The sequence below is a fragment of the Glandiceps talaboti genome, chromosome 18 (assembly GCF_964340395.1).
Source record: "Glandiceps talaboti chromosome 18, keGlaTala1.1, whole genome shotgun sequence".
In the NCBI taxonomy this organism is placed as follows: domain Eukaryota; kingdom Metazoa; phylum Hemichordata; class Enteropneusta; family Spengelidae; genus Glandiceps; species Glandiceps talaboti.
In genome coordinates this window covers 16,320,001-16,343,108 of record NC_135566.1, presented here as the reverse complement: position 1 = coordinate 16,343,108, position 23,108 = coordinate 16,320,001, and the positions used below count along the sequence as shown (strand labels likewise).

Sequence of the window (23,108 nt, the reverse complement as noted above, 5' to 3'; positions counted from 1 at the left end):
AAGTGTCAGTCCTTGTTGTAAGGTAATGTTATTTTTTTAATTTGTACAGTTTGAACATTTTTATTATATCTAGTGAAGGATTAATTGTATTTGAAATGTTGTTGAACATTGTCAGCTCTTTTTGTGTTTCAAACTACATGTATGTGCAGAGAGTGAAAGTAATTTGTCATTTTTTTTTTTTTGGGGGGGGGGGGGGAGGGGGGGCATAATTTTTGGTCTGAAACAACATATAATCATGTAGGGTCTATCATAATTCATGAAAACCACAAATCTGCCCATTGGCTGCACCTGAGTTAACAAAAGCTGTTACAGTCGTACATTTCACATTTAACAACTTGTTTCCATTATAAGTATACACTTCAGACTGTGTGTCGCAATGTAGAGTTATGACTGATTAGTTCATTCAAATTGTGAATCTGGTCGTGTTTTGAGAGGTTCACAGATAACATTACCAAAGTGCAATAATGTGCAACACTTTTCATCTAGTTAATTTTATTTGTATAGATCAGTGTACAGACTATCAGGTTCTTAAATGAGACATTTATACGTTGAGTGGATAATGCATTCGGTTTGTACTTTAAATATATAGCTCCTCAAACTTGAATCCTGCTATTAATGCCAAAATTTGAAAAAAAAAAAAAAAAAAAAAAAATTGTTTCTGGTCAGTGCACGCATCACTTAAATACCCTCGCGTCGGTCTTTCTTTTTGTGTTTCTCCAGCCCATGCAATCTGCAGACCCAGGGGAAACACAAAAATAACCCTCCCTACATTAATTGCTGTTTGAGTAAAGACAACTGCAGAGCCAATCATGAACAAGTAAATGATATCTGCCCCATATACACACTTGCTCTCTTTGAAGTATTAAATAAAAAGAACAGCCCTAACTGCCATAAATCGTAGATTGAGTGACCAGTTTGACAATTTAAAAAAAAAAATTGTGTTATCGCACCACTTTAGACAAAATGTCCTGACCAGAAACAATTCTTTTTTTCTGTATTTTTTTTTTTTGCCTAATACATTTTTTTTCATCTTTTCATCAATCATGCGCTCTGTCAGATACAAATGTAGTCTTTGAATGACAAGTTCTCATAAACATGGCGTATATCGTCTTGTCAGTGCAGTAAGGTCCTATCTGCCTATACAATTGCATAGCAGATACGACCTTACTGCACTGACGCGACGATATTTGCTCATGAATCTGTTTGGATCACAGACATTGCAATTTGGAAAAATGTTACCAAAATCAGTGCATTTTACAGGAAATTTACCAATAACATCTAAAGAAATAACTTTAAATTGTACCTATCGATGTGACTCAAATAGTAACTGAAGTAAAACATAATTAAATTTATTGTTGTGGTATTAGAATTTACTGGTGAAAATGTCAAATGTTGTTGGTTAGAAATGTCAGCCATATTGATAGCATTATCCTCACAGTGGGATAAAGTTGTCAGAGATGATGATGTGTTATGGCAAGTTAGTTAGTTTAAATTTGCTGGGAGCTGTTTTCAAAGTTTGACATAGCTATATCACCCAATTACTACTTGCTCCCTTAATACCTAGAATGCATAGAGTACTACTGACATTGCCTCCAGCTATCATCCGACCTGTGTGTGCTAACCTTACCTGTTGGCATTTGTGATCCATGTAAATGTCACCTGTTTGCTTCTGAAGAATGGTTTGGGGCAATAGCAGCTAGGTAAACCCCCCATACATGCACTCACCAACAGTGCAGCTTGATAGGTGATTCCCTATGCTCACCAGCAGTTACTAAACTTGGTGAACTGTGCCACTCTCACCAACAGCAACTGTTGTTCAGTATTAAAGCTGACCGCACTTTCACCAGCAGTAACTGCAGCTGCCAACCCTAAATTTTTTTTTACATGTTCAAGATAAAATAAATAAAATCGCAAAAATTTTGAAGTCTTGTGAGAAATAGTGGATGTGGAAACTGACATCAACTTAAAAAGACATAAAACTGTTCCTTCTAATCTGTAATGGCTGTACGTCTGATGAGAAGAAACCAACAACACAGAGACCATTTGAAAAACAACTAAACTCTCACACATGAAAAAAAAATCAAAAAAAAAAATCTACCTACCCCACCTATTCAAAAATTGAGCATAATCAAAACCACACACTTTTTTTAGGCCTTATGGCTGCCAGACTCATAAATTAAACCATCTTTAAAAGAACAACAATTTGCAAAAATCATTGAAAGAATAATATACTGAGATCATAAGTATTCCCTAATGAAGAAAATTTAAAAATTATGTACAATACTTTCAAAACTGATCCCCAGCTTCTTAAGTTATCCATTGTGGTGTTATCATACTTCAACGGTGATATTTGTAGACAAGACAGTTATAATATTCACAGTTGTCTCATATAGTTTTATTAACTCGTTGGTTACTAAATATTTCAAAAGCAGAAAACACAAAGGGCCAATAAAATTGAGACATCTACAAATTTGATATCCTGGGTCATTTCCAACAAAAGTTGCCGCAAATTCTTTTTTAAGAGCTTTATAATTTGATATGTGGATATGAAGTAGTGTTTGAATACAACAGAGTATATTCAGATAGTCTGAATAGCAACATATACTAATGGTGTAGATGGATATATAGAAATATGACACCTCAGATTAATACAAATATTGTACCATATGTCAGATTTATTACATTTCCATGCTATGTTGTGTACATTTCATGTCAGTGATACGCCAAATGTTGATTTCTCACCACTTTCAGGTTGTTTAATTTCACCCAGTTTTTGCAGAAGGTGAAATTGTACCCACTCCCCATCTGTCAATTATTCATGACAGTCAGTTATACAGCAAATGTTGATTTTAACAATTTTGATATTGTTTGATTTCACCCAGTTGTCATGGATATTAGTGAAATTACTGACCCTAAATATGTCAGATATTCCAAGACAGTGATATGGAAAATTTTGATTTTTAACAATTCTTGTATTGTTTGATTTTACATATTTTTTTAAAGAAGATGAAATTGATGACCTCCAATCTATCACTTGTTAACGACCAATGATGTTGATTTTTTAACAGTTTTTAGATTGTTAGATTTCACCACCTAGTTGACATGGAAAATTATTTGTAAAATTGCAGACACCCCCACCCCCACCCCATGTATTTATCTGTTATCAAGAACCAACGATATGGTAAATTTGATTTTTTAAACATTTTCAAATTGAGTTTAAATATTACAGAAAATGAAACTCCTTCTCCTTCCCCCTCCTGCTAGTTATCTACAACTGTGATGACAAATTTGTAAAATTTCACTCAGCTGTTGTGAAATTGAAATTGTTTCCCCTCCCTCCAATTTGTCAGTTACCTATAATGAATGTTTAGATTGTTTGATTTCACCCGTTGTTGCAGAAAAAGTGAAATGCATGAAAGTGACCACCCCCCATCATTATAAGTCTGAATTATGTACTGTGTACTTGTCACATTAACCATGCTTGAGTGGAAAATGAGGAAATTACATAATGTCGATTTCTATCAGGAGACCTGAAACATGCAGGTGTTCCGGAAAAATGGAGAAATATAAAATTAAAATGAGAAAAGGCCACTGTTGACAAGGGAAGGATTGATCGTAGATTATACACCGCAAACACTCAAGTCGTACCCCTGGGGAGATGAAACGAACATTACACTGAAATGGAGGAGGGAGAATTTCAACAGCCTTTATGTAATTAAAATAACATTTCTTCTGCATTAAGAGTATTCCATTGTAATCTGTATTCCCACGTTCCTCAATCCCCTAAAGTTTTGATTCCCTAGGGACTCCGTATAGATTCGGCAAATCTAACAAAAGCAAATGTGTAGAGGGATCAGATTCCTCTCAAACAATACATACTGTGTTTCATATCAAACACACCTTTGCTATTGTCAATAAAAACCTACTATATGATTGCTTTGAGCACAATACTCAGATGTAGCCACAGAAAATACATGTTTCCTGCAGTTAATCAAAATTTTGAATTTTTTAAAAAAGAGTTGATTTTATTTATAATCTTTATCATTTATTGAACCTAATGAATTCATTAAAATGAACAGAAGGCCAAGAATCGTTATTCATGTACTGACGACAGATTACAGCCAAGATTTGATTTCAGTTATTATTACAGTGGGAAAATATTGACTTTGGGAAAATTCCATGAATACGCAAGTCTGTTACTTGATATCTGTTTTGTCTGTCGTAATTCTGAAATATTAAAAAACATTGTTAGAAGTCTGATAAAAACTGGCAATTATAGCAAACGTGATGAATTGGACACATATTTGAATTGTTAATGACTGTCTTTTCTCTATTTCCATGTGAACATAGGAATACAATGAAGGAAATGTTGACGTTTTTAAAAAAAAAAAAATATTAATAGAAGCGTTTTAACTGAAAAACAGGAAAGACCTGACCTTCATGTACTAGTAGGAAAGATACATAGCACAGATTAGGGGTAAATATTTGCAAGGGTTCATTTCCCAGTCTCAACAAAACTATAATTATGCAAACAATTTAGTCTATTAAAAGGCCATTGACGTTCATTTCATACATTGTAATTGACGTGAATATGAAAAGAGACATCCCAGTGATGGACATGGGTTAATTTCCATGTCAATTTCCAGTTTATTATCAATGCCTTTGTCTTTATTGTTAGTGTAAATAGAGCGTCCCAAGCAGAGGATCAATATTTTCACATCTTCTGTCAAGTCAAGCATGACGGCAGTGGTCAAATTTATACAACCACACTCGGATGACGCACTGTGGTATTTATTATTTAAGCTCTACGTCTTTGATTTCAAAATGTTCAAGTTTGACCATTCTAGCGTGTCCAGTCTCTGTGGTATTGTATTGTTCATTTCAATTCATGGCAATGATTCTAACATTTCTCACAGCTTACAGATATTCTCATTTTGGTCAGTTTTCTGTTAAATTTAGCCAAGAAAGAGATAAAATAAACCTGTGGGTTACTTCCGGGAAGCTTCTTGATTACCATGGTCCCCCTTCAAATTTTAACACATAGATTTACTGAAAAGTATAATGTAGATGTCATCAATTTACACCGAAATATACTATATAAATGCTTATATTGTAGTATTTATATCGACATTTTCACAGAAAAATTTTGAATTCCTTAAAATGTATGTAAATTGAAAATGTACAATTTAGTTTACAAAAACTTGTATAAATTCCTTAAAACTTGCATTGAAATTAACAGAAAGTTAACATTTACAATTTTACTTTCAAACGTTATATAAGAAAAATTGTGTAAATGTCATGCTTTTCCTGTTTGTGTACTGAAAATCACAACGAAATTTACATCAGATTTATCAAAAAGTTATGAAAATTCCTTTGAGATATCTTACATTGAATTGACAGAAAGTTCATGTAAATTCACCATGATGCTTTTCCTGTTTGTCTACTAAAAATCACATGGAAATTTACATCAAATTTATCAAAAAGTTATGAAAATTCCTTAGAGATTTTATATTGAATTAAGATAGTTCATGTAAATTTCACCACGCTTTTCCTGTTTGTCTACTGAAAATCACTTGGAAATTTACATCAAATTTATCAAAAAGTTACATAAATTCCTTAGAGATTTTACATTAAATTTAGAAAGTTCATGTAAATTTCACCACGCTTTTCCTGTTTGTCTACTGAAAGTCTAACAAATCCCGTATGCTGTAAGCAATAATATATCATTGCCTAACTGTACATTGTACGTCTCACAGGCATTCTACTTCTCAGAATTTGAATACCAGAATTTCCTTTCACAATAGAGTTTGCGGCTGTCCAAATAACAGATTTAATTAGTGACGTTCAGATTTCTATAGTCTGCAATTGTAAAATGTCATGACTGTATCACCTATATTAGCCTATGGTACATTTCATATTATGGGATTCATATAGGAAATGACAAGTACTTTAATTTGCTATTTGGACGTCTTCCTTTGAGGCATATAGAAGTTTAACTCTGAATGTAAGGTAAAAATCTATTCTCGCGAGTCAGAGCTTATTTTTTCCACTGATGCAACGTGGGTGTCATGGATGGTGCCACAAAGAAGCCTGTTGATGTACGACAATGGTACAAATCCTGTGAGGCAAAATACAAATTTTTTTGTTTCTGAACAGATTACTTCAGAAAATAGGGTAGGTAGGTCAGAGTGAAGATAAATGTTGGGAATAATATAAATATACCTCCTCAGCCATAATTTATGAAAAATCAGGAAAATCATTTCAATTTGGAATATTTTGACTCATATTTCGAGGTCTGTTAAAAAACCAGTGATGTAGACACAGGTTATTGTACTGTAGAATGACCAGGGTATACAATCCATATTTTCTGTTTGAAGTCAATAACTTGGCTTGAGTATGTTAAAATGACAATTTTTTTGAGAAAACAAACTGAAGTTCAAGTTCAACCAAACCTTAAATAATTCATATCTCATAATACAGAAAACAGCAACAGTGGACTGACTGTACAAAATGTACACATTGCATTCAGGCTAGGGAGTACAAAAGATTCATGATGTGTTAAGGATGCATAGGAATGAGGTGAGACTCCCTAGCATAACTCTGATTAGTATTATCTGCAAGAAGAGGATACTACCCATCTATATATATATTGTGTAAAACTCCAAACTAAGGTTGATAATTTTAATTTGAAGCGAAAATTTTAAGTAATATGCAAATCATTAATTCATTTCCTATAATAATTACCTTTAATTTACAATTCAACAGTCATTACATGTGACACATTACTGTAACAATAATTGTATTTCAAATATAAAGTTGGTATATATATATATGTACTGATAGTTCTTTTTATAAAAATAAAATTCAGAAGTATGATTGTTTTTGCAGTATTTAATACAGTAATTCGTAAAAATAAGTTAATGAACTTGAATGATCATCATCATCATCATCATCATCATCATCATCATCATCATCATCATCATCATCATCACCCATACAATGTGTATCTAGAAGGTACGTTCTTTGAATGTACAATAACTGTACAATCCAGAACACCAAAGTAAAGTGATTTCTGTATGTACCACAATCGTTTATAGCATCCATATCAAGTGTAAAAGTATACAGTTTTATTTGCTATTTGACCACATTAGAAAGGCCACTTGCTAGGCTTGTAAATAAACAAATTGAAAAAGTATACCTTCACACTTGATATGAATGCTATAAATGAGTGTAGCACATAGAGGAAGTGTTTTACTTCGATGTTACTCATTGTAATATAAATACCAAGTGTATAATGATATCAACAAGCAATGCTTGCAACACTTTCGAACATGAATTCACAATGCAGTTACAGTCTTTGTTTAATAGACAGAACCACTTCACAATGTACCATGAAACGGGAACAATTCTCAGCTTTAGTGTCTCTTACAATTTTCAGAGGTTGCCTGGAACAGTTCATTTCACAGCTTTATAATGAATATGACTTTGTAACATTTGTACATATCTCCACCCACATACTTCTCCTTTGTACATCTTACTGTCAGGTTGCCTGGCAGCATTGCGTAGCTTCAAGTGAAAGTACTCTCAAAGGTTGTCGTGGTGTGTTAACTTCACTGCTGTGTAACCTTCTACTATACAGTATGAAATGACTACAGACAAGGTCTCAGGGTCATTGTAATTACAAGTATACTTAACTGCTTAATGTTCTACAAGGACATCGTATAGGTACAGGTCCTGGGCCAGTTAAAAGTAGATGTCTGTCTAGTTTAATTAAGGTGATGCATTGACAAGTGTATAAGCTTCACAGTATCTCAATAGCATTGTATATAATTATATAAAGTACTTGTAAGTTGTTACTGCCTTGAAATGAGGAATAGAGGAATATAAAATACCCAGATCCATGTGAACTTTAATACACCTTCTTTCAACTTTAAAAGTTGATGCAATAATGATGATGATGATGATGATGATGGTGATGATGATGATGATGATGATGATGATGATGATGACGACGACGACGACGACGACGACGACGACGACGACGACGATGACGACGATGATGGTGAGTGTAAGTATTACTATCTTGTATTCCTGAGATCCCTATGACAGTCATTCTCGCAAACCAGCTGGAGCTGTCGTTTCTTCCGCGACACTGCGAAATAACTGCGTCTTGGACAGCTGTAAAAGAGGCTGTGGTTTACCAAGATGACATATGACACTGTGTATGCATCACACTAATGTTACTGCCTTGAAATGGATGCATAATACTATAAATCCAGTTCTGTGTGAACTAGCTCGGACATCTTTTCCAATCTGATGTGATGATAACTATGGAACGCCATGCTACTGTGTTGAAATGGCACCATGTCTGAAAAAAACCAATGGCGTGTAATTATCTCCTACAATCCTATGACAAGTTATAATCTTCTGTACACCTTACATGTAAATCTCATTATGATATCATTGGTACTGAAATGGCACCACATAATGTATATGTATCAACCCGCCATAAGTGTGAGTCCCCCCCCCCTCTGTATAATGTGATATCATGATTGACATATTTTTGATATCAGTCAATCAATCCAGTAGCTATATATAGAACTGTCTCATATTTCTGGATAATCTGAGCAACGTACGTCATATATGAAATAATATGGTAAATAAGATAATCGTCTTAAAGCAGCCGTCTGTCTGATGGTAAATGTCAGTCATCGAACTACGTAGCATAACTGTATTATAAATGTCAAGGTAGCTAAAATTTGGGAACAAAGTGACATAGTGAATTAAAAGTTAGTAAAACTTGCATATATCCATACCTTAGCATGAGTTGAGTAGGAAAACTCTAGTTGGTACAATATTTGATGGGCTACTTTTATTAATTAATTGTATGTCCCTTTTTGTATTTCTTACAATGACTTCACAACACTTTTCATCATCTTCAAATAACATTGTAAGCCTTAGGCCTGTTGTGGTAGAGACAGCTCTTGTCAGGGTAAGGACAAGTATTAATTATATTCAACTATGGACATCATCATTGGACAGCTGTAAAAGAGGCTGTCTTTGCTTCATTATACTAATAGCACATACAGTCATGTATATTCCAAAGATATACATTTTGTGGATAGTCTGATGGTTTCTATGTTTTCTCCTTGATCAGTTTTTTTCTTCCTGGTTATCACATGTCTCATATAGCAAAGCTATTATAGTGGAGTTCATGATGATTGAATGGAGAGACTTGCCCACTTGAAATCTGTAACTTTTTGGTTTTGAGCCTCTCACTGTTGTCACTTGTTTCTGAATGGCTAAAGTCCTTGGGTAAGATTTGAACCATAGTTGTGTGCCAGTCAACCCAGCTGTATAATTGGGGACCTGGTAGGATAGAGGTTGCAATGTGAAGGCTTTACTCCTATGTGTACCCTAGTCAACCCAGCTGTATAATTGGGGACCTGGTAGAAAGAGGTTGCAATGTGAATGCTTTAATCGTATGTGTACCCTAGTCAACCCAGCTGTATAACGGGGACCTGGTAGGATAGAGGTTGCAATACGAATGCTTTAATCCTATGTGTACCCCAGTCAACCCAGCTGTATAATTGGGGACCTGGTAGGATAGAGGTTGCAATGTGAAGGCTTTAATCCTATGTGTGCATTTTTAGAGCTTTTTGGTCCCAGTGCTGTAAATATGCAGAATGGTGTACAACAATTGATAAACATGATTGTATTATAAAGTTGCTAGACTATCAATTCACTTCAGTGCTTTTATTTTATCGAGTCAAGACTAGTTAATAGACAAGAGAGATTTGACTATCTAAGGTTGTTTTTGCTTTGCATATCACAGAGATCAACTCTAATCTGTAGATACTGGCAACATGATATGTTATGGAAAATATGATATTTCTTAGAGAAAAGTTGATATATTATAACACTGACTAATCTTCAAGTTCAGCTAGAGGTTCGACATGTACTACATTTTTGTATATTAGGGATGCAAAGTAGAAGTCTAGAATTGTATTTGGGCTGAAACTGACCAGATAAGATAATAATTAGATTTATTTTCCAATATTTTCTTTCGTTCAGCCAAGGAAAAAAAGGAGTGACCTAAGGGGGTTTGTCACTATGAGTTGCTAGACATTGTGACCATTATTACAGTTAGTCCTTTCGCCAATTTTCTTCGCAAGTTGAAATTACACCTTTGTAGAAAAAACTGTGATCACTTTTGTAATTTCTCCTATATTTATGGATGAGAATTGGGTATTTATTTTGGGATTTTTCATGTATAAAACAATTTTATCATGGTTTCATACTTGAAAAATCAATGTGAAACAAAACTGACCAAGTTTTTGTTTGTAACGCAATACACTGTAAAAAAGGCTATAAAAAAATGTGTAAAAAGTTGTACATATGTGACAATAAGAAAGATTTTACACATTTATCAATCTTTTGCAATTTATTGAGTTGCAAATCGTCGTCCACTTTTAAATATGAGCTGAAATGAAGTAATGTCAAAATAACGCTTTTTGAAATTAAATAAAAGTAACTTTATTATTTATAAGATGAAAACCGAGATGAACGTGCCTTATAATGTGCATTGTCTGCTTCAAGGCACAATCATTATTTGAAGGAGAAGGGGCTAAGAGAACCTGTATATTTTTAGAGTGAATTATCAGCCATATATAGAGTCACATTTGGGTGAATCTTAGAATTATAATGACAAAGTTGTGATTTTCCATGGTAAATTTTACGTGAGAAAAACTTAGGGCTACAGTGAGCTACTTAATTCATTTTTTGTTATTAAAGGACAACATAAAAGTAGGCAAAAACTACCTGAGCTTCCCAGTCATTAGCGGTTCATCAATATTATTGGGTTATGGAATGTATGGGAAATTATGACAGATTTCCCCCTTACCGTTACAAGGGTAACTCCCAGTTAGCAAAAACATTATATTTTTATACCCCTCCCTCTGTCCCAGTCACGACATCAGTTATCTTGAAATCACCCTCCTCCACTATTGAGGCAATCAAGACTATAATCTAGTAAAAGAAGAAGAAAGGATATTAATTAATTAGTAAGGCTGTTTGTAATTTTGTAACCCCATGCCTTTTTATAGTGAGACTGGCAAGTAATTTTGTATGCCTTTTCCATTCTTGAGGCCATCAATTATTTTATAGAACCCCCCCCCCCCCACTGAGAATGGCAGTAACGTTGTACCCCTCTCCCATTCTTGATTCCATCAATCATATTTATAGAATTTAACCCCCCCCCCCCAATCCAATAGTGACACTGGCAGTAATGTTTCTCACATTTTTGAGGCCATCAATTATTTTATAGAACCCCCCCCCCCCTACTGAGAATGGCAGTAATGTTATACCCCTCTCTCATTCTTGAGGCCATCAATTATTTTGTAGAACCCCCCCCCCCCCCACCTAGTTAAATTAGCTGTCCTCCCTTCAAGTCATTCAACTTGCTCAGTGTGTTTGCAGACTTGCTGTCTAACTTGGACTATAGAGGCCATTAGAGATCAAGACGAAGAGTGTCTTTATGCTAGACTTGGTGTCACCATTGCATGCTGTTGTAGGAGTGTTGGCAAACAAGGTAGAGACATAGATCATTTCAAGGAGACATCAACACTAGAATGTATCAAACATTACCCTGATGTTCATTTCTCAGCTAATTCCAACCTTAAGGCATTATAGCATGTATAATTTAATTGTTTCCCTGCAACCGAAACATTTGTGTTACCATGGTAATTTGCTAGATTGTAGAAATGTAAGTGATTTCCTAGGCTATGATATGCTTTATATCGTTTATGATATCGGTATTACAATGTTGTTGAATGTTATACTCTTACTAAAAATATACCTGATACTCTAATGCATATAGTTTTCACATTCTGAAGTGTTTGTGTAAGGTGGTAAGTAGATAAAATCCTCGAATTCCCTTTGCAAGTTAACAGGTTGCTGCACCACAAATATGATCTTCTTGTGCAGAAATCTGGAAATATTACAAGATTTGTCCCTTTCTGGTACAAAGATTCTATATTTAATATTTAAGAAAGCTATGGCAACGTAAAAGAACACCGAGTTGTGATTTGAAGAAAAAATTACTTTTTAAATTCCTGTTTCACTGTGAAAGCAACATGTCAGAATGTAATGGAAGAGCATTATTATCAAGGTAATGAAACCATGATGGAATGAACTTGAAAATGAATATTTATTATCCTTCAGTCCAGTCCAGTGAGAATATCCTAAATTGAAGACTAAAAACTATACTCAATTTCATTCATGTATATTTCATGATTGATCAAAATTTGTGTATCATTTCAGAGCCACTCTTCCATGGAATATTCCCCAAGGATGTCCTTTTTTTCTCTTTGGGGTTTTTGTAACTGTTTATCAATCTCTTTCTGACTCAAATTGTAATTAAAATTCCTCCCCCATAAAAATGTTTTGATGTCTGTTTTATGATAAATGATCAAGTCAGTAATTATGATAAATTGTCATTTTTTTTTAGTGACATGGTTGATAAAAAAAGTAGTTTCATTTTATATTTAATCTGAGATTTCAACAAGTCTTTATTACCCAGGTGAGATCACTTTTGACAAGCTAATGACAGAAACAACCAAAAGTCTTAAAATACAAGATTTAATTCTGTAGATCTCGAAGTAATATTAACAACTTTATTTATCTCCAGTGAAAGATATTCTGCTGTGACATATATTCTGCTGTTCTTTCATTGCCCTTTCAACCATGCAAATGACTAGTTCTTTTTAACTCTTAAAAGAAATGTTTAAGTGCAGTTGTTAATGTGCTGTACATCTTCTGTTGGGCCAATTATGTTTGAGGGTGTTTTAATACAAACGAGAGTCAGACACGAAAATTTAAAATTTCGTTGTTTTTCAAAAAAGTACTCCAAAACATGGACATTGAAAGATATGTAACATGCGACCACTACACTTTAAACATGTCAGTTTAAAGTGTGCATGTATGTATGGATGGATTGATGGATGTATGTATGTATGTATACGTATGTATATATGCATGTATGTATGTATACAGTATGTATGTATGTATGTATGTATGTACGGTATGTATGTATGTATGTGCATATGTATGCATGTATGTATGTATGTATGTATGCATGCATGTATGTATGTATGTATGTATGTATGTATGTATGTATGTATGTATGCATGTATGTATATTATATGTGTGTGTGCGTGTGTGTATGTATGTATGTATGTATTTTACGTACAGGTATATGTATGTGTGTGCCCATGTGTATAGTGTTTGTGTGTGGTGTGTTTCTGTATATACATGTTGGAGAGGGGGGTAGCTTTTAAATACTCACTTTTAAATCACATACATGTGGGAGAAAATTACACTGGACTAAAGAAAATGATAGAATTATGTTGATAGCAGACTATAATATTACGAAATGATATGTTTGATTTAAATTTGCATTTGTCTGTCTCTACTTGGCAGACTATATTAATCTTACAAATAATTCATTTGTTCCGTTACTTCCACAGATTTTCCCAAATGTCAATTGATCTCAATTAATTCACCATGTTAAATTCAATTAATGATATTTACTTACTAATTTTTAATCCTGTGCAAATTTTTTGATATGGACGATTTATAGGATCTCAAATCCAAACAAAAATAGTCGTCCTTGAAAAACTAACAGTGAGAGGAAAAAGTTAAGATATTGAATTTTTAAAAACATTCGTTTGACATTTTTTTTAGTGAAAATATTTTGTTTTGATGAGATAAATTTTATTTCTCGAAATCAATGTGATGGGATATCTACTTTTTCAGCAACCCCTCTCCAAATCCTGTTAAAATCGTAATCATTTCAACTGATATGTTTTAATAATACTCTTGACATCACAGAACCCGCAAATATTTGTTTAGTTTGTTAAATGCATTGATGATGTATGGAATTAATCCCGCTATTAAAATGAAATCAAATACGTAAATTGTACTTTGAAATTAATGGATGTTTAACAACAATTAGATTTTGATGATCTAGACTATATTTTTACTACCTCTCACTTCTTTGTTCCCGGTGGACTTGTTAACTTGCCGATATTTGTACAGTCTAATAGCTCCAAATAACAAGAACTCCCACAGTAATCTGCTGCATTGATTTGTTAGCTTATAGAAGCACTTTCAAAAGCAATTAAAAGTTACAGTAAGCAAGTGATGCCGCACTGAGTGAATTTTGAGATATTTGGCTGAGATTTGCCATGTCATCATTAGTTGATTTGAACTGTAAGTGTGAGGTAGTTCCCCTAAATTGTAGCTTTTTCTCCTTTCTTGCTATGGTTAATATAGTCTAGAACTACCTGTGGGCTACAATCTCTTTCTCCACCATGTATATAGTCAAATTGTTTTACATTCCGTTTCACTTTTGACAGTGAGTTAATTAATTTATTAATTTATTCACTTTATTTCTGTATGTTATTTTTGTATGTTTTACCATGCTTGCTATGGCATGTCGTTATGCAATAAGGATTGGTTGGTTGATTGGTTGGTTGGTTGGTTGGTTGATTGATTGTTTGATTGATTGATTGATTGATTGATTGATTGATTGATTGATTGGTTGGATGATTGATTGATTGATTGATTGATTGATTGATTGATTGATTGATTGATTGATTGATTGATTGATTGATTGATTGATTGATTGATTGATTGATTGATTGATTGATAGATATAAACATGAAGATATTATTGCGTCCTCAAATGCCTTACTTTAAGAATGGAGGTCGAGTTTGTAGTAAACTAAATTACAACAATTACCCCACTATTGAAATGCACGGTTCACTCTTTTTCCAGGGGATTTAACTAGAATTTTGTTATAACCACCATGTGTCATATCTGATACAGACATGTTTAACAACAGGTGATTCAATACTGTGTAGGGTGTACGATATTATGAATATACTGTATAAGTCATTATATTTAATAAAACCGTTTCATAAAATGATCCAGTTGCAGTCTGGTGCAGCTTATATTGTCCTCAGTAAAGCATACATTAACGGGAAACTGTTAGGATATTTGTGTATAGTCCTGTGTTATTGCAGAAAATGTTTTACTGTGTCAAAGGTAGTCTACTTGCTTTGCTATCCATGAAAGAGAATTACATGAATTTAAAGAGAAGAATGTGTCTTGATTTAACCTGTCGACCTACAGGTACACTACAACTACCAAAACTGTCTAAAGTTGTGATAAATTCTGCGCAGTTGATGTAGGCAGGGTCAGAGGTCAAGCCTTGATTAACACCTTCGTATTCAAACAATCCCTTGTGTGAACCCATCAAATGAAACGTGTACGATTACATGATTATGGTGTAATTTCCTGAATTCAATCGTATCGCAACAAAATCTGTGGATTTGAAGAGACTGAGTTTAAATAAAAGTTGTCATTTCCGTGTTTATAGTGACGTTGTGACGTGATTCCTGTCGTACATTGAAATGTCAGTCTTGGAAAGGAAATCTGAACAGACGTGGTTTGACAAAACTTGTGTGGATTAGGTCTAAGAATAGAACTTTAAAGTGGTTCTATGTCCTGTTGTGTGCAGTTATTACGACGCTTTTTTTCTCCAGCGTCAGTCTCACTAAGTATCAACTTGAGCAGAAGATCTAGGAGCTTTATTATATCTGCCGTCGACTTTACAACCAGTGAATATTTTGTCAGCTTTTGGACGAATCCAGGTAGATCTCTTCATTTTGAGTCGAATATTAGAAACCATGGCAACCAGTCTGATCATTTTAATATGCTGAAGACTTCTGTCCCTGCTTGTACCCCCTAAAGTGACAATTCCAACCTTGTTGCCATGGGGATATGCTAATTTCAAAGTTGATTAACATGTTTGAAATCTAAAGATATAAAAACAATGATTTCATTCTAGAGAGAGTTTATGATTTGCTGAAAATGTTTTTAGTCTTTTTTTTTTAGGAATTCAATTTATGTGAAGAAAATTGAATGAAAAGTAAAAACTACCGTACTTGTATTGCTATGGTATTTGATAGCTGAGCATTTAAACTTTGGTCATCAAAATGAATTCCACTCTCACACTAAGATTACGTCACAAATCAGTTTTGAATATTTTCAGAAATCCTCGGCCGCAGATAAACCTTGTAAAATCCTTCTAACCTTCTAATGTTGAAAAGATCACCAGTATCAATGATATAATCTGCAGTGACTTTATAGAATGATAACAAGGGATATTGTAGAATATTACGAGATTAGACTCATGTTTATGCTGTAGGCTACGTTACATACTTAACTCACACCCCTTGCAACACACATGTAGTTCTCAGCTTGCTTGCATTCTTGCACCCCTTGATACAAAAGTACACTAACATCTACGTGTACTATATTGGGATAACGTTAGTTTTTTATCATGTTGTGCTAGCGGCTATCATTTCCTTCTCTGAAATCTTAAGAGTTTTGTTTCTTTGTTAATCCTTTGATAATAATTTTTGTCTAAAAACTTACAAATGTTCATATGACGTATGGAGATAGAACAGTTAGCGATTTGAAATTGTTATTGCTGAATTAACCTTACAGTTATGACAAATTTGTCAAATTTACAAAATCGTGTGAATGTGCACGATTTTAGAAAAAGTGAATGTTCTCAAAAACAGGAGAGTTTTATTAGCCCTTCGGTATTTGTCTATATAGAGTCAAAATGGGTATTAGCAGTTTCACTTTAATAACTAAATAATGCCTTCCATACCCTCAGAAAATATTTTGGGGAAAACAGTTTTCTTTTTAGACATATTTAGAATAAAAATATTAATACACAGGGATTAGTATGGAACTCCTTTGATGATACTCAGTTCATAAAGAAGCAATTTTCAAACAATTTTCGTAATACCCTCCCTAACAAATAAACTGTTCCTGGAAAATTTCAACTATTTTGTACATTTTTACTGCCATTTCTGTAACAGTTTACCCTGTAATGTCTCGAGACAATTTAGAAATGGAATGACACATTAAGCTGAGAGACTTTATGACATCAACTTTGTGTTGTAGATGAGGGAATTTGTCGTAGTCTGACTTTTGATGTGATTGCACTTTTACACTACATCATGAATCAAGAATAACGAGAAGATCCAAACAAACACGACGGTGACATAAACAACATGTCACAACACCTATGCATCTCAAAAAGTCTCTCCTCGTAAATAAAACTCGCAAACAAACTGGAAAACCACTGAATCTCAAAAAGTCTCTCCTTGTAACAAACCTGCAAACAAACTGAAAATACTCTGCTCCATTTTCAATTGCAAACAAACTGGAAAACCACTGAATCTCAAAAAGTCTCTCCTTGTAACAAACCTGCAAACAAACTGAAAATACTCTGCTCCATTTTCATTCACAGCATAATGAGAGCACTTTATGGGTTATTTGGCGACTGAAACCTTTTCTTTCAAGTAGAATCACCCACTTCATATTTACACGGATGTCTGTGCAACGGGAACGCAAGATTTAAATGGACCAGTGTTAGATTATTGCTAATGGCAATTACAGTGACAATGTCTAGTAAACTGAAATCATAATTCATGCAATTTAGATCCTCAAAAATCCATTTTTCTATCCTAATGTACACTTACACATTTAGATTTTTATCCCATGTCATTTATTGTCCATTTGCCATCATCCATAAATCGTGGCTGAAGTGAATTGTTTATGACGGCAATCATCATTTGCTGCAAGTAGTCTGACCTCCTGATAGTACTTGGAAGTTAAAGCTGAGTAAAGTACTTCATCTTGTACGCAGCCGTTGGAACACTTCATGTAGCCCTTGAAGCCAAGGAAAGGAAACAGTTTTGGACACTTCATGAAGGAAAGGAAACAGCTTTGGACACTTCATGAAGGAAAGGAAACAGCTTTAGACACTTCATGAATGCATTCAAGGAAGAAAACAACTTTCATGAACTGCCAACTCTAAGTTGTCCTTCAAGAGTGAATACCTAATCTAGAAGTCATCTAATGACCATAATTAATGGAGTGAGCCATTCTTTCCATCAAATTCATATTAAATGTCTTAATTTTTTTGACCTTCTCTCAAACTCGCTGACCTTCTTAATAATGATGTACATATGATTCCCATACATTTTGAAATTTCTTTTTGAAGAACTACTAAAAATATGTGGATTTTGATATCGGTCAAATGGACACAATCTTTTTGTATAGCAATGCATTAAGATATCAGTAGATAAAATCTGTTTGGGATGTATAATGGCCTGGTTCTGGTTTAATCTATGTCATATCGTTGCAGCCACAGCTGCTCAGACTCATTGCTGTGTAATTTACAATTAGAACTGAGTGCAATTTGTCTAACTGCATATTATCTGGTAATGATATCAGCCGACCAAAATTAGCACAGAAATTATAGTCTCAATCTATGAAACATAGAGATAGAGGAGGGGGGGGGGGGGGGGGGGGGGGGTAGAAAACGACACTTGTTTTAAATCAGTCAAGTACCAAGGGTCCTATGTGCTCCTTAGTGTGTATAGGTAACCAATAGCTAACAAATTATTTAGTTAATATCACTATAATCACCAAGGACCTCCAGGTCCCTCATAGAATTAGTACTCATTCATGCAATCACCAAAACCTTCTGATATAAAGTAACCAATCAACACAAACTTCGAATTCCTGGAACACCAATCGCCAATTGGACCTCTAACTGGCTCATGCAAATTAGTAACTATAACCACCAAAAACTTCCTGGTGTAAACAAACCAATCACCAAGGACATCTAGCTGGCTCCTCATGCAAAGTAACCAATCACCATAAACTTCCTGGTGTAAACACACCAATCACTAAGGACCTCTAGCTGGCATCTCATGCAAAGTAACCAATCACCATAAACTTCCCAATCTAATTAACATAATCACAAATGACCTCATACATGTAAAGTTATCACCAAAATCTATTGATATAGATTGACCAATTACAAAATTTAAGACAACCAGTCATGATTATGAACTAGCCAATCACCAGACACTCCATGATATAAACGGACCAATCATCATAAGTCTTCTAATCAAACTGGTCAATCACCCAAATTGCCTGTTATCTTAAGCTACCTGCAATCACCCATTTATTTGTGATAACAACCAGCATGAGTTTTCTAAATAATCAAATACTTATGCCGCTTCACAGTATTGTTTGTATACATTCTTTGCCCTTTGAAAAAATCCTAGCCATTTAGTTGTTGTTTGTTTAACTCTGATGTGAGTTCTGTCCTGTTAAAAGTTTTGTATGATTACTTAAGGATGACACTACGACAGAAACTGAACTTTCAGCTTACTGTACATAATGTTGTTCAATGTGGTAGCTGATTATACAAGTGGGTGATAGCAGTAACTTGGCTGTATAATAATAATAATAATAATAATAATAATAATAATAATAATAATAATAATAATAATAATAATAATAATAATGATGTAATCAAGAAAGTGTAGACACTGCTGGAAGCTCCCAAAATTGTACACTGCATGAAAGTCATCACAAATGCCACCCTACAGTGAATACAATTAAACCAATATCCATTCAATAGCTTATGTGGACATGTGACAACAATAGTTTTAGTTTGTGTCTATCTCAGTTTCTATCTCAGTTGAAAGCTTGGTTTCCACTGTTGTAACAATAGTTTTAGTTTGTGTCTATCTCAGCTGAAAGCATGGTTTTCACTGTTGTAACAATAGTTTTAGTGTGTGGCTAACTTAGGTAGCCGATAGCTTGGTTTCCACTGTTGTAACAATATTTTTAGTTTGTGTCTATCTCAGTGTCTATCTCAGTTGAAAGCATGGTTTCCACTTTTGTAACAATAGTTTTAGTTTGTGTCTATCTCAGTTTCTATCTCAGTTGAAAGCTTGGTTTCCACTGTTGTAACAATAGTTTTAGTTTGTGTCTATCTCAGTGTCTATCTCAGTTGAAAGCATGGTTTCCACTTTTGTAACACTAGTTTTAGTTTGTGTCTATCTTACTTAGCCGATAGTTTGGTTTCCACTGTTGTAACAATAGTTTTAGTGTGTGGCTAACTTACTTAGCCGATAGTTTGGTTTCCACTGTTGTAACAATAGTTTTAGTGTGTGGCTAACTTAGGTAGCCGATAGCTTGGTTTCCACTGTTGTAACAACAACAGTTTTAGCTATCTCAACTGAAACTTAAGTTTGGTTTCCACTGTTGTAACAATAGTTTTAATGTGTGGTTATCTTAGTTAGCCGATAGCTTGGTTCCACTATTGTAACAATATTTTTAGTTTGTGTCTATCTCAACAGAAAGCTTGGTTTCCACTGTTGTAACACTAAGTTTTAGTTTGTGTCTACCTTAGTAAGCCAATAGCTTCGTTTTCACTGTTGTAACAATAGTTTTAGTGTGTCTATCTCAGTTTCTATCTCAGTTGAAAGCATGGTTTTCACTTTTGTAACAATAGTTTTAGTTTGTGTCTATCTCAGTGTCTATCTCAGTTGAAAGCTTGGTTTCCACTGTTGTAACAATAGTTTTAGTTTGTGTCTATCTCAGTAAGCCAATAGCTTGGTTTCCACTGTTGTAACAATAGTTTTAATGTGTTTATATTAGTTAGCCGATAGCTTGGTTTCCACTGTTGTAACAATAGTTTTAGAGTGTTTATATTAGTTAGCCGATAGCTTGGTTTCCACTGTTGTAACAATAGTTTTAGTGTGTGGCTAACTTTAATAGTTAGCCGATAGCTTGGTTTCCACTGTTGTGACCTTGGTTTCCACTGTTGTAACACTAAGTTTTAGTTTGTATATCCCAGTTAGCTGATAGCTTGGTTTCCACAGTTGTAATCGAACGTCAAAAACTATGATTGCTATCTGTGTTGGATGATGACACAAATCTCATAAATGACCAACATGTGTCAACGAGGTTGACATTATAACATTCTCATTTAAACTTTCACACACACACACACTGTACATGTCAACCGACGGAGGATCTTGTGATTGAATTCTCAGACTGCTATCATTTGTGAATTCTTGGTGCAACTTTAAACTCCATGATTGCTTCACTACAAATTATGATTAAGTAACCCAAATTTGTAAGGTTAATGATTGAACAAACAGATATTTCCCAGGAGAGACATTAGATGTCAAATTTGGACAAGATGTTGGGTGGTTGTGATTATGGCAAAGTATAACCTGGAGAATGTTAATAGAACTTTGCCTCCTAAAACTCTATCACTATACTCCTTCATCACCATGCTGATATTATATTTTACCTTTGCCACAAACAAATAAAACATTCTCTCGATAAAAAAAAATTATTATGGTTTAACATTGAAGGAATAACTGATATTGGAACTGTTCGTGAGTAAATTCGTTCTGTGCTGTTGAATGTGGGGGTATCAAGGTCCCATTATTTTTCTGCTTTCTGTCATCTAGCATATACATTACAGGAAATAGTTAGCCGAGGTGATCAATCTAAGGTTGTAAATTGACTTGTGTCTTAACCCGACTATTATCTATAGCCAAGTAGGGAATATACCTGGTCTGTTCAACTTGTATATCCCATGATATTTTACTATTATCTATAACCAATGACAGTCACTATAATGATCAATGAAAAAAATAAAGCTGACAGCATACAACATTAGACTGCACAGTCTGCAAGGAAAAGCAATAAAGCCCCGATGATTTCTACAAGCTTCCCAATGCCTCCCCTTCTGTGCATCCTCCCAAGGCTTTTCCATGAATTCCTTCTGATACAATGAGACTCCGATACAACCCCCTCCCACATATCTCCCTACCCTATTGCGCACCCCTTCCTCATGGCTCTAAATTCCCATATATTCCTTCCGAATCTCAAGATTATTCCAATCGAAACATCCCATATACAATTCCTGATGCCCCACTCCCCAGGTACACTCCCTGAAAAATATATCATGTGCATGTGCATGCATTTAAGGACATATTTTATCATAGACTGCTAAACAGGTAAGTGTTCCAGAGCCACAAGAGGAACCAGATCAACAAACAAACTAACAAACAGAGGAAGGGGTTGCAGTGCAGAGTATTCAGCCGGAAAGAAGATAAGAACCATATTTTTAAACACAATTAAAAGCATACATATAGTTGCGAGGTTAGGCTTATAGTCTTCAAACATGGAAGACTTTCTTCTAAAATTTGACTCAGGTGCAACTTACTAGTCTTCTATAAAGAAAACTATATCCGCATGCATTTCTTCTGTAAATGAAACACAAACACCTTTTAAATGCTTGCATGTGTTGTGTTCTCACAGAGTGTTGAAGTATTTTTGTCATGTGTATTGTTCGTAGGTATTGTTTTCATGGATAATTAGAGATGACATCGTGATATGGTCAACATATCTAATTCATCAATAGTTCATAGACGTTTGAACATTTCTTCTGCTGTAATTTTCCTACAAATAACATTTACATGTAGGTTGAAAATTTTGGAAATAAAAAATTCTAATTTAATTAATTTCTTAAATTTGTTATTAAGCTACGTTAACAAACAGTAGAAAATTCATAAATTCTATACACATTTGTGGTCATTTGAAGATCTTAAAGAATAATGTAGTAAATTCCGACAGAAGTACAAAAAAACCCCTAACAAACTGAGTAGAATAAAATGTCTTATTAAAAAACTAATTCTCTGGATGTAGTAATTTATTTGTTCATGTGTAAATTTACACCACAATCTAAATGTGTGAAAGGCTTGATGGATTGATTACTATTCACAGCATAGAAAGTCCATTATCCAATCAAGGTACATGTAGTCTAACCAAATCATCACAGTCTGTACTTCAACTTTACCGTACTGTTGTATAAAGCCAAAGTTGAAGTGTATCTATATATCCAATAGTTTGTTTACACTTTACAGCTAGCCTTGAATGTATACTCGTAATCACCAAATATCACAATAAAGAAATTTACTCAGTTGTAAAAAAAAAAACCTGCAGATTCAACAAATATATACATGGTACTCTTTTTATCCCAGTGTTATAAATGACAAATAACTTTGTGTGCTTCTGATCTATACTGTAGAAATAGTCACAGAAGAAGTGTCAAAACAAATCGACAGTCTTCACCCTTACTA

General features: G+C 34.1%; 1 protein-coding gene across 2 annotated transcripts in view; it reads left to right on the top strand.

Moving 5' to 3' along the window:
• LOC144449834 (LHFPL tetraspan subfamily member 7 protein-like) overlaps positions 1-23,108 on the top strand; it is a 110,295-nt gene that overhangs the window by 20,319 nt on the left and 66,868 nt on the right. Inside the window, exon 1 of one of the 2 annotated variants that reach the window (XR_013482174.1) lies at positions 15,604-15,716. The exons of the other annotated variant lie outside the window; for it this stretch is intronic. The gene's annotated coding sequence lies outside the window, so the exon portion shown is untranslated. Of the gene's footprint in view, positions 1-15,603; positions 15,717-23,108 lie in introns of those variants that run through there. 2 annotated transcript variants of the gene reach the window in all.